This window comes from Anastrepha ludens, chromosome 2 (genome assembly GCF_028408465.1).
Source record: "Anastrepha ludens isolate Willacy chromosome 2, idAnaLude1.1, whole genome shotgun sequence".
Classification (NCBI taxonomy): Eukaryota; Metazoa; Arthropoda; class Insecta; order Diptera; family Tephritidae; genus Anastrepha; species Anastrepha ludens.
Genome location: NC_071498.1, coordinates 46,573,762 through 46,588,998, shown reverse-complemented (window position 1 = coordinate 46,588,998; position 15,237 = coordinate 46,573,762).

The following is a 15,237-nucleotide window of genomic DNA, read 5'->3' as shown; positions in this document are numbered from 1 at the left end:
ATGATTATATAGAGGGAGTTTCGAGCCTACGCACTCGCGAATGCTAGTCACGCTCCAATTTGGCTACATTTTTTGTATTATGAACAAACATTTCTATTATTTGTAATATAAAAGATATTTTCGTTGATTTTGCTGCCCAGCAGGCTTGTTAGCAGCGATTACGTGCAACCAATTTTTTTCTGTTAAGAAACAAATAACGGAATGAGTTTCCAACTCCCAATTAACTAATTGACTTCATGCAATAGTTTAATTATTTATTTGCCAATTTGTCCAAATTCACTCAAGTGTTTTCTGTTGCCTCCCGAAATCAACCAAAATCAGTTAGCAGCGTTTAAAAACTTCTCTACTCTGAACCTAACATTGACACTGGATACTTAAGCTCCACCCAGGATCTGAGAAGTCTCACATAGCTAAGGATATATAATATGTAAAGTAACAAACAGATACTGATGGATTCCCACTTATGCTGAATTATTCTGAAATAATTTTAAATTTATGTACATATACTAAATATATATACTGGCTACACTCAGCAGATGGGCCGCCAGTTGCGGTCTCAGAGTCAACTCTGACAAAACGGAGTTGATGCTATTCACCAGAAAATACAAGCCTCCACCTTTTAAGCTTCCTAGACTTAACAACCAGTGCCTTACACTTTCATCGGAAGTCAAGTATCTTGATGTAATACTTGACCCCAAGCTCCACTGGAAGCCGCACATAGAAAATCGAGTTAAGAAGGCTAATATAGCCTTCTACGCCTGTAAATCTATGTTCGGCAAAAAATGGGGCCTCAAGCCACGTGTCGTACTTTGGATGTACAACTTAGTGGTTCTGCCAATTTTGACATACAGCTGCCTAGTTTGGTGGTTAGCTCTTCAGAAGGGCTACAACTTCACTAAATTAGAGAGAGTGCAGAGAACTGCATGTGAAGGCATCACTGGTGCCTGCAGAACATGTCCCGCAGCTGCGCTCAACGTTATTCTCCACTTAATTCCTGTGGATCTGCAGGTTAAATCCATTGCTGCTCAGAGTGCTATTAGACTGAAGGAGTTTGGCCTTTGGAGACAACTCCCTGTAGGGCATAGCAGCATCTTGAAGCAGATCTCCCCTTCCTTCTCTGATATTCGCACCGACCTCTCCATCGGCAAACTGGGCTTTGAGGGTTGTGCTAGGGCTATCTTTCCGAGCAGGCAAGATTGGAAAGAGGGGAGAGTTGTTGCGGATATAGATGCCTCCGTTTTCACTGACGGATCCAAAATGGAGTCTGGAGTGGGAGCGGGGGTCTACTCCAAATCAGCCAGCATTTCGGTCTCCTATAAACTGCCGGAGACAAGCAGCGTCTTTCAAGCAGAGGTCTTCGCGATCCTGCAAGCATGCAAAATGCTTCGGGATCGCAGTTGGGAGGGAGACATTAAAATTTTTTCCGATAGCCAAGCTGCAATCAAGGCACTGTCGTCGCCGTATTGCAGCTATGTTCTCGTGAACTCCTGCAAGGAGGAACTTAAACGCCTCGAACGTGCAGGAAACATTTCCCTCATCTGGGTTCCTGGGCACAGGAATATAGAGGGAAATGAAATTGCCGATGAACTTGCCAGGAAGGGGGCGGCAGAACCGAATCCAGCTGCCCTCTTCTCAGACATCGGTATCCCCTTGGCCGTCGTTAAAGGGAAACTACACAACTTCTTTCTAAGAAAAGCGCAAGACAGATGGAGGTCTGTCTCATCGTGTGCCATTTCAAAAGCACTATGTCCTCAATACGATATAAACAGAACGCTTAAGGTGATGGGAACCCCCCGCCATTCAATTCCCAAACTCATTGCGGTGATCACTGGCCACTGGGTGATCGGCACTCACGCGGAGAAGCTTGGAATTCCGTACAACCCCCATTGCAGAAGCTGTGTTTCTCTGCAGATGTCCGGCTTTGGCGGCTAGGCGCATGAGATTCCTCAGCGTCCCCTTTGGGGATGACTTGATGAAATTCTCCAGCCTAGATCCCTTTTCTCTCCTCCGCTACATCAACAGCACTGGATGGCTGTAGACGGTCTTATCTCCTCCCTTAATCCTTTCACAGGTAGTGGTCCACTTTATGGTATCAAAACGGCACGTAAGTGCTACTTGTAGTGTACCTGGGGTACTCTTGCCATCTTACCTACCTACCTACCTACTATATATATATTACATAAAATTATATATATCTTTTATACACTTTAATCTGTTTTTCCTGAGTTTTTTCTTGTGATGGTTGCTAATTTCTAGTGAGAAATAACTCTGCCTCCTTTTTGGCGCTTGTTTGTTGGTGCAAACTTGTAGGAAATATATTTTTGGTGCCTACTTTTTGACGTTATATTTCCTTGGTGCTTACTGTTTGGAGCGTTTTTTGGCGTTTTTTTTCATCATCAAAAATCATCAACATCTTGTTTCGACTTGACTTTAGCAAAATTTCAAAATAAAAAAATGAATAATTGCAAAAGTTATGGCTGTTTGTGTGGAGCCCGTTTCACCAGAAGTCCCTTGCGGTGATCATCACTAGTCTTTGGAGATTTATTTAAAATCAATCGGGTACAAGAAATTATTTTTATTAATAGATAATCTTGTGCCTGATCCAAGTTTTTTTTTTTCAAAATTAACAATATTTTTCAGATTTTCGAGAAAAAAACCCGACAATGAATTGTTTCAAAACAAATCGAAAAATCATTCGATCTGGCACGAGTTTTTTATGTTTTTCAAAAGCAGTATACATTTTATTGAAATGTGCCAAGTAACAGTGATCACCAGTTAAAAAAACACAGTTTTGAGAAAAAAGCATTTAAAGTTTTAAGTTTCCGCCCCGGAGTGACCGCGCGCCCTTTGTTATTTGTTAAGTATCTCGAAAAGTATTTGTCGGATTCACTTCAAATTTTCACTCAACATTTTCAAGATATTATATTTTGAAAAAAATGTAAAAAAACCAATATTTTAAAAATTCCCCCTAACCCCTTAAAACATAATCTTTAACATAAAACCCCCTGTATGCACCATCTTCTTAAATCCATATTTACACTTGACTTTATTCAAAGTACTATTTTCAGGCTTCATGTGCTGGAAATGCATCCGTTATGTTGTGTTTAAGAATAAAAACATACTATACACACAAATGCATGGCGTTGTAAATTTTATATATTCTATGTAGTATTTGTTGTTTTTGCAATAACTTTGCTAGACCTAAATGCAGTTTTGTTAAACATTGCTAGTGCTTTTTTCGCTTTTCAAAATTAAGCCTTTATTCATCATCACTCTCGACATCATTAACTTCAACGATAGTCTAGAAAAGCGGCTACAGAAACAGCAACAACAACACTAATAACTATCGTACAACACTTTAGCAACTTGAAATGCAAAATAAAGTGCGGCCAGCTACTGCAACGACGGTAACGCGTAGCAATTTTGCATAAATTTACGCTTCTTTCATAGTTTATTTGACATTTTTTATTTTTTTGTTTTTGCTGTTGCAATTTTTATTTTGTTTATTTTTAGTTTAACTACTCCTTTTGCTAAAACCACTTAACACTATTTCTTGTGAAGGAAAAATATGTAAATGCTGTAAGTAAAGTGTAAAAAATTCAAATTGTAAAATTCCACCAACAAATAAATGATTTTTTCTTTCAAAAGCGTTAAAGAGTAGGAGCTACTCGGCGGTAGGAAGTGCGAGTGAGAAAAGCAAACCAAAGACTGGCAACAGGAGTTGCAAGCGCTAACAACATTGTAGTCGGCTGGCATACATATTTTTGTTGCTTTTATTATCTACTGCAGTCTTTCCTGTTGTTATTGTTCCTCCTCCCATACTGCCCTCGTGATGCTGTTTTTATGCAGCTAATGTGGCTGCGCTTTGCTGTGGCATGTAGCGCATTAAACGCACTCAACTCCACTTCTCACAAGTGTGTGTATGTAGCGCATGTGTTTGTGTGTGGGTGTGTGGTTGTAGACACAATGCACATACTCTTCACATCAAAGTATTTGTGTTAAGTTGTCTTTGTATGAGCATACATGCGTCTATTAGCGTCACTTTGTCCGTTCGCTTAACGGAGTGCGCCTTAAGTTGTGCTACTAAAAATAAAAATTGTGGAATTTAATTAAAGTGGTTAAACGCAACAACTTAACATCTCATATTTGGAGCAAGTAGCAAAAAATGTGCTGATTTACTATTAAAATAGTGATAAATTTTTAATTTAATTTATGGATGAGATTTTAAATTCAGTTTTTGAAGTTGAGTACTTACAATTGTTCTCACATAGTTAAGGCACTTCGTATTTTCAAAATATTTGCAAGCTTTTGTATTGAAATTTTTTCTCGTTACTGTAATATATAAAAAATAATATTTGTTTGTTTGTACGTTATTTAAAGGCTACCAAAGCAATCATCTGATTGCAATGAAATTTCGCTAACTTATTGCTTGCAATTGCCTGAAGCACATAAGCATAGTAAAATTAATTTGTAATAAAGCGCGTGGCACTCTATTTATATTTTTCTGTAATGTTGATACAACTGTCCTCTATAGTGTCGCACAGTTCGAGCGTGATCTGTCAATTAGCTTGTTTTTAGTATTTAATTATATCAGTCAACTGCAGGTAAGCTCTGTGATTTTCACTATAGATAAAAATATCGAACAAAGAACTTTTCCTAAATTTTTTGTTTTGAACGCAATTTCGTGTACTGAATCATTGAAAATGTTGCAGAAAGCCCATGACGAGTGTGCTTTATCAAAAACACGGAGTGGTATAAGACTTTTGCAGAGAGCCGAGAAGTCGTGGAAGATTTTCCCTGATCCGGTCACCCATCAACGTCTTCAACGGATGAAAACGTCGACAAAGTCAAGGAAATAGTGCTGGAAAATTTTCATTTAAGTTCGAGGGAGGTAGCTTGGTACCTTAGTGTGTCTCACGAATCAATTCGCAACATTTTACACCATCAATTGAGCATAAGACGCGTGGTTGCTCGTCTCGTTCCAAGAGAGTTGAATTTCTTTCAAAAAATTCATCGAAAGAAATTAGCTGAAGACATGCCACTCCGCGTACGCCGCTTTGAGTCGATAGAGGACATTAAGGAGGATCCGCTGAAGGAGCTGAAGAAGATCTCTCGCGTTTAAAAGGTAATTTGATGACTGGACTAATCGTTGGCATATGTGGATTGCGTGGAGCCTATTTTGAAGGTGACAAAATAAGTTTTGATGATTATTTTGATGATTACTTTGCTGTTCATTGAACAATTCTCTGTACTTTTTTGACAGAATGTATATAATATATATGTAATTGATCCGTTCACCCTTTCTTGGAGTTTGGCTTAGTTTCTTCTCATATTTGTGGCGTGCGTCTTGATGCTGTTCCGCAAATGGAGAGACCTACTGTTTTAAGCCAGTTCGAACAGCAAACATTTTTATGAAGAGTTTTTTCATGGCAGAAATACACTAGGAGATTTGCCATTGCCTGCCGAGGGGAGGCCGCTATTAGACAATTTCTTCTTCATTTTGGTGTTTCACGGAGACTCGAACCTACGATATCTCCGAGTTCCGCACCTCTCATACAAACTATTTTTTAAAAATAACATAGTTTCGGCACCATTCGTGACTGTATACTGAAATTTGGTACAAGGACATAAAATATTAATAACTTAACAGTTGAGAAAAGTAAAGGTAAAGGAGATGTGGTAGTCCCCATATAAACTAATTCCTTATTATTCTATAGTTTCGATGCCATTCATGGTAAATTATTATAATTTCGCGCAGATGTATAAAGTATCAATGCTTTAATAACACCAAAAGGTAGACGATATTGGTAAATGGAGCGTGATATCGCCAATCTCTCTTCTTCTTTTTAATTGGCGCGATAACCTCTTACGCGATTTTGGCCGAGTTCAACAAAACGCGCCAGTCGTTTCTTTCTCGTGCTAACCGGCGCCAAGTGAAGCCAAGTTCTTCTCCACCTGATCTTTCCAAGAAAGAGGAGGCCTTCCTTTTCCTGTGCTACCACCAGCTGGTACCGCATCGAATACTTTCAAAGAGCGTTTGTATCTATTCGGACGACATGACCCAGCGAACGTAGCCGCTGGATCTTTATTCGCTGCGCTATGTCTATGTCGTCGTAAAGCTCATACAGCTTATCGTTCCATCGTCTGCGATATTCGCCGTAGCCAACATGCAAAGGTCCAAAAATCTTACGCAGAATCTTTCTCTCGAACACTCCAAGCGTCGCTTCATCGGATGTTGTCATCGTCCAAGCTTCTGCGCCATACGTTAGGACGGGCATGATGAGAGTCTTATAGAGTATTAGTTTTGTTCGTCGAGAGAGGACTTTACTGCTCAGTTGCCTAATTAGTCCAAATACAGTCAATACAAACAAGTTTTTAATATTACACAGCTTGAAAACCATTTACGGTAGGTTAGTGGGATTTGGGACAGATGAGTAATATATCAATACCACAATAATTACGAAAAAAGGGCGGTACCGATAAAGAAGGCATGGCACCTATCATGTTTAAATATTGCATGATTTCGAATCCATTTAACATGAATGTCTTGATATTTCCGGAAATTTAGCGGGAATTGTGAGTAAAGAAGGTACTGAAGAATATAATCCAACAATATTTAGTTTCGACCTGCACACTACTATCGTGGGTTTTCCAAATTTCATGACACATAATAAAAGAAAAAAATGCACAGATATTAAGTCACGTGGGTAACTCGCACAAACCTGGGAAACCCGCCAACCAAGGGTAGTCCTATAGCCCGATAACTCTCCTAAAAACTTCCTCCTACTCCTATAGTACTCCCTCTCTACACGAAGCATCCGACCCCAGCATGAACCCCACAGCGTGCACAGCACCACCGCAGCACTCACCGTCAGAAAAACCCAGATAAGCCGCTGGCTTAACCAAAACCGCCCCTGCAAGAAGTCTATCCTAGTAGCGGTGGATGTGAAGAAGACCTCGACACAGTTAGCCACTCCATGCTGCTAGTCCATAATATGCAGTTCACCCTCCCGCCGGGACTGAAAAGGTGGTCCGCGAATTATTTGAGTGGTAGGCGTTCGCCAGTCATCTTTCGAGATCAAAACTCAAAACAGGATAAAGCAGGATACAGCAAGGTGTTCCGCAGGGTGATGTTCTTTCACCCTTGCTTTTCAACTTCTACACATCGAAAGTCCCCCAACTACCAGAGTGAATCTCACTGGTGTTCTATGCTGACGATTGTTCGATGCCATGCATTTTTTGCATTTTTCATAACCCATTTAGAGAAAAAATTTTTTCTTTTATATTCTTGGTAAATTAAAATAACATAGAATTTGGTCTTATCTTCCTGGACCACTTTCACCATTCTGCAGTCATGCTTGCCTTTACGAATAATTGATTGCAACAAAATCATTTTATGTATGTGTGGTACATTCATGTGTGTGTTGACCCAAATCGCTATAGAAAATTGTTTAGTTAAGTGTCGAATGATTTATCGTTCGCTGAAAGATGAACCTCAAAACGGATAGCTGATTATTTTATTTGACTTCTCAATTTTTCACAAAACAAAGCCACTAACTGGAAATTTTCGTTACAATGTAGATAACTGGATTTGCGCTGTAAGTATGTTTGCACATACACACATGCCATTAGAGACCCTATAAGAAAAGGTTCTGAGAGAAAAAGTAAATAGTTTTCTTAGTTGAAAGGGCAGGTTGTGGTAATTAAATTTTATTAAACTAAACAAAAAGTGTTTTTCGCCTGAAATGTTCAACGCTCAATAACTTTCTTCTTTAAAATACCCAGGATACATAAAAAGTCTACCTGAGTCACATCCGAAGTGAAGTTTTGAATATTATTTATTTTCGAGCCATTATTGGTTGATGTATGTATGCTTAGTGAGACTGTGCTAAGCCCTGTTAGAATGTCCAAAGCGTGCGGAAGAAATATTTATCTACTCAGGACTTCAGAAGCACCGCTAAGGAATAATCCTCATATACCTGCTTATTCATTCGAATGGAGATATTCGGTCTGTTATTTTGTAGTTTCAAACTACATATCACCATTGGCGGTAGCTGTGCTGCTTTCTGGTGAAAACTCAATCGTTTATGTTATTATTATTTATTATTATTATTTTTCTTTTTTTTTTTTGAATAGCAGGCGATTTCAAGGCAAGTAAATTAAATAATTTTGTCGCTTACACACTGCGCAATTCCAGATGGGTACTCATCATAAAATAAGAAATTCGCCCGTTTACCACTTTCGAAGAGAAAAAGCAAATAAAGCAAATTTTTACATTGCAGTCTAACTTTTTCCTAAGCCTGCCTTAATTTCTCACTTTTAGTGGTATGCTTCAAGTCATTTCTCCGCGTTTGGAATTTAGTTCAATTCGCTTGTTACTCAAAACAACTTTCTTCTCCCACTCCTGAGCTGTCTTTTGATGAATTAGTCTCTTGACGCAGGAAGTTTCTGGTCCAAGACGGAGCAATGCATTCGCAGAGAGGGATAATTAATGTCGATTTTAAATCATCATCTTTAGCACTACAGTCATATGCAGAGTATAGCTTCCACAACTAGGGTTCTCCAATCCGATCGATCCTCTATTAAGCCTTTGTGAGTTTGTGATCACCATTTTCCACAGTTCGGTTGTGATCTCAACCCAGCGTTTATTGTGCCTCCCTCGACCTCTCCGCTCAATTGGTTCTCTATGGAACTTCATAGTTACAGGTCTCCTGTTGCTGACTTTTTATAAAGCATTTACGTTTCCATTACACTTATATATCGATATTTTACCTCTTTTTTTAAATTGCGCTGGAATCGGTATTTTGGTTACGGAAACACAACTAATTTTTATGAGCTTTAATTAAAAGTGGCCTGCCAATCAGACATCACACAATGGATCTTTCGGGTGCTGTTTGTTAATCTATTAGCAGCTGCCAAGGCTAGAATTTTTTATTTTTATGTTTTTTATTGTTCTTAAAGATCAATTTAATGCGGATAGTTCAGAAATGATTCTAACTCTTAAGACTAGACACAACATCCAAGTAACCACTAAATGACAACTTAATGCTTTTGTCCCAAATTGTCTTGAAATCAATCAGCTGATTTAATGAACATATATGAGCATAGTGAGCCTACAGTAAAACATACAAATAAGGCAGTGCATTGCACTAAAACGCTTCCGTTTCTTGGATAAAGATGGCCATTTGCACAAAATGTGCTCAGATGATTCTTATTATTTTTCATCTCTTCTGAAGTTTGATGGTAATTGGTAAATGCGGAAGAAATATTCTCATGGATTTGGTCCTACGAGATTGGTATACCAGCAGTCAGACGCTGTATGCTACCTATGGAACAAGCGCTGAGGATGGTGGAGAGCACAGAAAATTAAGTGCGCAACGTATTCAGAACCAACAGGCCTATTGCTTTGAATGTCGCCAGCAACATTTCTTTGTATTAGGAACAAGTGTTACCGCCTAGCGATTTAAGGGCTTTGTTGCAGTTTTGGATCTTAGTGACAATTGCGAGAAGGAGAGATCGTCAACTTAGGAGACCTGAAAAGTTCGTGGGGAAGCTTCGGAATATTGCGGATGAACGGACATCACTCTGCACTTTTTATTTTATTCTCTTTTTTTTGACTTTTGGTCTAGAATGTCGACCACACAGATAGTTCATGGACCCTTCTTTAGCCCCGTCGGGAGGGTCGATTGTCGAGTATCATCTAGCAGCGTGGAATGGCTGACTATATTGAAAACCTTCGATAAATTAGTAGCGTTGGACTCTCGCAAGGGCGATTTTGGTTAAGCCCACGAGGAGCCGTAAGGGTTTCGCTTGTGGAGGCTACGCCGTTGCCGGAGAAGCCATGAAGGCTGCATTCGCCTGTAGGTCTTAAGGCCGGGACAGATCTTAAGATGACACCACCCATCTAACCGAAGTTCAGTTTGGGTGGAGCCGTCTTTGGCGAACGCAGCAGAAATAATCATCGAGCCCTAAAAAGAAGTAATGGGAGTAGCCTTGTTGCACGGAGCTCTAGTGACGATAGGTGAGGAATGAGGTACAATAGTTAACTGGGGCAGCAAACTTAGACGGGGAATCCCGGGTCATTGTACTATATACTGTTGTGGGTATTTTATCTTGGTTCTCCTGAGCCTTTCAGGCCATACACACTCAGTGAAGACAACAGCTAGATTACAGTTATAATCTATCGAAAGGGAGGTAGCTCATTTGCTCTTAAATGCTCATTTTTTATATGGAGAAATTACATAACACCGCCAGGTAAAACTTGCAATTCTCCAAACTCAAATTTTATGAGCTATAAAACTGTGTACCCACAAATTTTGTATAAAAATACTGAATAAAAGGTTGATTTTTTTTTTAAATTTTAAATAAAGTTGGAAATTTTGATTATTGTGGTTTTTTAGACAATGCCCTACATTTTTAATAAAAATAATGAATACTCAAAAAAAAAAACAAAAAAGTCAAAACTGGTCAAAATTAGGAGGGGAGCTTTGGAGCTTTGTAAAACCCGTACTAAGAAAAGGTGAAGCAAGACATATTATTTTTTTTAGTAAAAAACTTATTCGAATATTATTCTACAGCTGGTCATATTATTATGTTCTGGTCACCAAAAAAAACCCTTCGTGTAGCAGAAATAAAGGCAAAGGATGACCAAAACTCTTATGATTGGATGGCGTAGTTTGGAACGCAGAACTATTTATTTGGAATACGTTGATCAAAGTTGGAGAGCTCAAGCGAGGTATAAATCGAACTAAATACAGATTTTTTAACAGGCCAATACCCAGACCAGGTTAATAATGATGATGATGGGGAAAGTTATTCTAAAATAAATTAGTAAATTGGATGATTAATTTTGCTCCACCTTGTATTTACATAATTGGCGCTTCAACCCTTTTGGGTATTTGGCCAAGCTTTTTTTCTTATTTGTGGTGTGCGTCTTGATATTTTCCCACAAATTTAAGGACCTACAGTTTTACGCCACTTCTGAATGGCAGATAGAGTTTTATGAGGAGCTTTTTCGTGGCAAAAATACACTCGGAGGTTAGCCATTGTTTGTCGAAGAGCGAAAGAGCAGACACAAACTTTTTTTTTTCAATCAATCGCTAATTTGTGATCCGCGTTTCGAATCTGCGTACTTTCGAAGAGTAATCACCCATTCGGTTATGGTGGTCGCTTAGTTACACATAGCAATGGTGCAAAAGTCATTATAAACGCACTACTTCCATACGAGTGAGTTTTCTCGACGGGCATATATGTGGGAAGCATGCTTTGGGTGTGAGGATGCAAGGGTACGAGTGCGTAAGTGGTCAGCGAATTTTGTTCATTAATTCTCTTCTGCACACACAAGATCAGAGATTACATAAAAAGTAACACAAAATGCATTAATAAATAGTAAATACTCATACATACATAGATGTAGGCAAACCAAACACACGTTCGAGTTCGTACAGAAAATAGTAGAAAGGTGTAGCAAGATATGAAAGCATATGAAATACTCACATGGAATCGAAGGCTAGTATTGAAGAGTTGGGCTGCGAGGGATAGCATATGTGTAAGAGTGTGTGTATATATGTGTGAAAATATATGTATGTAAATATATGAGACAGTAGAGCGCGTGTAATTTATATTATTTGTATAAAGTCATACTTAAGCACATAGTAAAGCGCTCTTACTTGTCTGTCAGTCAGCCAGCTTGGCTGTCTATCAGCTTACTGGCCTATTTATTAACCGATTTTGTTAGACATTTTGTGAAATGAAAAATTATCACGTAAATGAAATGCACCAACGCCAGTTCAGCCGCCCAAACTTAATAATATTTTATTCATCTGTTTTCTTTCTGTTTTTTTGGTGTTTTCCTTTAGATAAATGAATGAATTTGAAGAGCTTAGTGTATGTGAAATAAATACTATTACTACTGCTGTCGACTTATGCACTTAAGTGGCGCCTAAGTAAAATGAATGGAAGCAAACGAGTTCTCTACTTACACACACAGCGTTGTAGCATTGAGGTCGAGCATTTATTTATTTCATTATGCTGATTTATTTACCCAACTGACAACTTGAATATAATCCTTTTGTTACATGCTGACTACCAGATGATAAGTTCCTTTTATTTTATTTTCTTCGGAAGAAAAGCACGAAAAAAATTGCTAAAAAAAATACACTTCACTGGGTAAACGGTAATTTTTTTTGTACCTATACAATTTTTCAAATGATTGCATTCAACTTTTATAAAACCTACTATTAAAAAAAATGAATAGGAATGCATATATCTGTACTATTTGTGCTTAGAAAATAAACTCACACAGGAAGAGCAAACATTTATTAGAGTAATTGGAGCCAAGGATCATTTATTAAATTAATAGAGTTGCTGATTGTTTTTTTTTTTTGGGCTTGGCTTGAGGATCATCGAAAAGAGGTTTTTATGTACGTACATTTTCTTTGTATACATTTTAATTTGAAAACTCTATCCAATAATATATATTAATAATTAAAAATGATTTCAAGTGTGTTTTAGAACGGGAAAGGACAATCTTTCCTAGTCTCGAATGAATGGTTTCACTGATCCGCCAGTCAGTGACAATCTAGGGTTTGCTTTCATAATCTGAAAGCGAAAAGTAAATATATGTAGATTTTGCTTTTGTACTACTGGTATCACTTTTATTAGTTTCGTCTTGGCATCGGCACATATGATGCATAACGTGATTTGTAAACAGAATAATTGGTAGTTATTTTTCGGACAGTAAATTGAGGTTTAGAACCGACCAGGAGTACAATGTAACAGCTGGTGTTCCCCAAGGATCAGTTCTAGGCCCACTACTATGCAACCTTACGTACGACGGGGTACTTAGACTATGATATCGCAGTGTTAATAGTGACAAAACACATCCAAGAAATTTAGAGGATTGCCAGCGAATCAGTAAGTAGGAGCAAGGCTTGGTTGACGTCCACGAACCTGAAATTAGCTGAGCCCAGAGCTGATGTGAGCAGCAGGAAATTTATGAAGCTAAAAATTGAGACTGTAACTGTCGATTCGGCCACCGTAGCCGAATGGGTTGATGCATGACTATCATTCGGAATACGGAGAGAACGTAAGTTCGAATCTCGGTGAAACACCAAAATGAAGAAAAAGTTTTTTTCTAATAGCGGTCCCCCTCGGCAGGCAATGGCCAGCCTACGAGTGTATTTCTGCTATGATAAAGCTCCTCATAAAAAATATCTGCCGTTCGGAGTCAGCTTGAAACTGTAGGTAGGGCGTGCCATCTAGTTTGACCCAAATAATGCCTAACAACGGTGGTCCTAGTCATAGAAGAATACTGTGCAGTAGAATTGGCAGCTCTCCTTCTGAACGGGGGAACAAACTAACAGGTGGCGCTAATCCTCCTATCAGAAAATGCTGTAAATTTTGCGATTGGCCCCTAATGTCAGTTCTGCTTTGACATTTGTGTAGTAAACACATGCGAAATACACGTTAATAAACAATGTTACGCTACACTGCTCCAGAACGCGGAATATTGCTGACTATTTATTTGACAAATAATCGGTCGGTGACTTTGGCACAACGTGAATTTCGTCTCAGATTTCCTCGCCGTCCAACGCCTACTGCTGAAACACTGCGACGTTTAGCCGCTCGCCTCGAAGAGACTGACACAACACGAGATGCTGCCAGGCGTGGCAGACCCCGGAGTAGCCGTTCTGCAGAGAATATTGCTGCTGTAGCCGAGGATGTCATGGAAGCGCCGTCGACATCGACCAGACGACGTGCCACGCAAATGGGTATCAGTCGACGGTCTTTACAGCGAATTTTTGTACAAGGTTTGAAGATGTTTCCGTACAAAGTCCAGACGGTGCATCAACTGTTAGCTGCTGACCGCCAATCGCGTCTAACATACGCTCAAGCCATCCTTAATCACCACCAAGAGGAAGATGATTTTTCATCAAAAATAATCATGAGTGATGAGGCCCATTTCCATCTTAGCGGGTACGTAAATAAGCAAAATTTACGCTTCTGGGGCACTGAAAATCCGCGAGTAACCCGCGAAGAGCCATTACACCCGTTCAAAGTCACTGTATGGTGTGCTGTTTTCGCTGGAGGAGTCATCGGACCTTTTTTCTTCGAAGACGTCGCGGGCCAAACGGTTACTGTGAATGGTGAGCGCTACAGAGCAATGATCAAAGAGCTCTTTTTGCCGCAACTTGATGAATTGAGATTGGAAAATATGTGGTTCCAACAGGACGGTGCAACGGCATACACTGCACGTGCCACAGCCGATATGCTGAAGGATGCATTTCCCGGGCGCCTAATCTCCCGTTTTGGCGATTTGCACTGGTCAGCAAGATAGCCTGATTTGACCGCTCCAGACTTCTTTTTGTGGGGCTTTTTGAAGTGGCGGGTTTATGTCAACAAGCCTCAGACTCTTGCAGCTCTTAAAGACAATATCCGTCAAGAATGTGAGGACCTATCGCCGGAAGTTTTGGCCAAAGTGATGGAAAATGTCATAAAAAGGCTCAAATGGCAATCAACTGTGGCGGCGGCCATTTACATGACATCATATTCTCGACTTGATATAAAAAAAATTAAAAGACCAAATAAAAATAATCCACAAAAAGAATCAAAGTTTTTCTTTTTTTTTTTAAATTACAGCCAAAAAACATCGCAAGGTTACTTTTGCGCCACCTAACCTAACTCAATTCCTTTCAGGCCACAGAGTTTTTAGAAAATACCTACAGATTTGGCCATGATAGTTCACTAAACTACCCAATCTGCACGAAGAGGGAAGAAGATGTCGAACACGTCTTGTTCCAATGTCCACGACATACTTCTGAAACCTCTAAAATTTTAAACGGAGAAAATATTTTGGATTTTATGCTGAAATCAGCTAATAACTGGAAAAGAATCTACGCGCATGTAACACAAATTCATAACCATCTAAGACGCGCAGAGTTTCACAGGTATCAGCAATAATTAGGAGCCTTTGAGTTGATCAGCCACGTAAATTAATACATTTTCGGCAGTTCCACGGAGAGAGTGGTAGATAGTGGAGAGATGTTTAGTACGAAGGTGTAGCTGTCAGGCTAAAAGTCGTGTATACTTCACCGGCGTCATCCCAGAAAAAATAAAATAAAATTTGTAAACATTTTTACTAAACGGGGAGCTGGTTGGTTGTTTGTTAAGTTTTCAATCTTCTTCTTCTGGATTGCCGCGATTGTCTAAGCGATTTTAGTCTATTTTGGATTCATT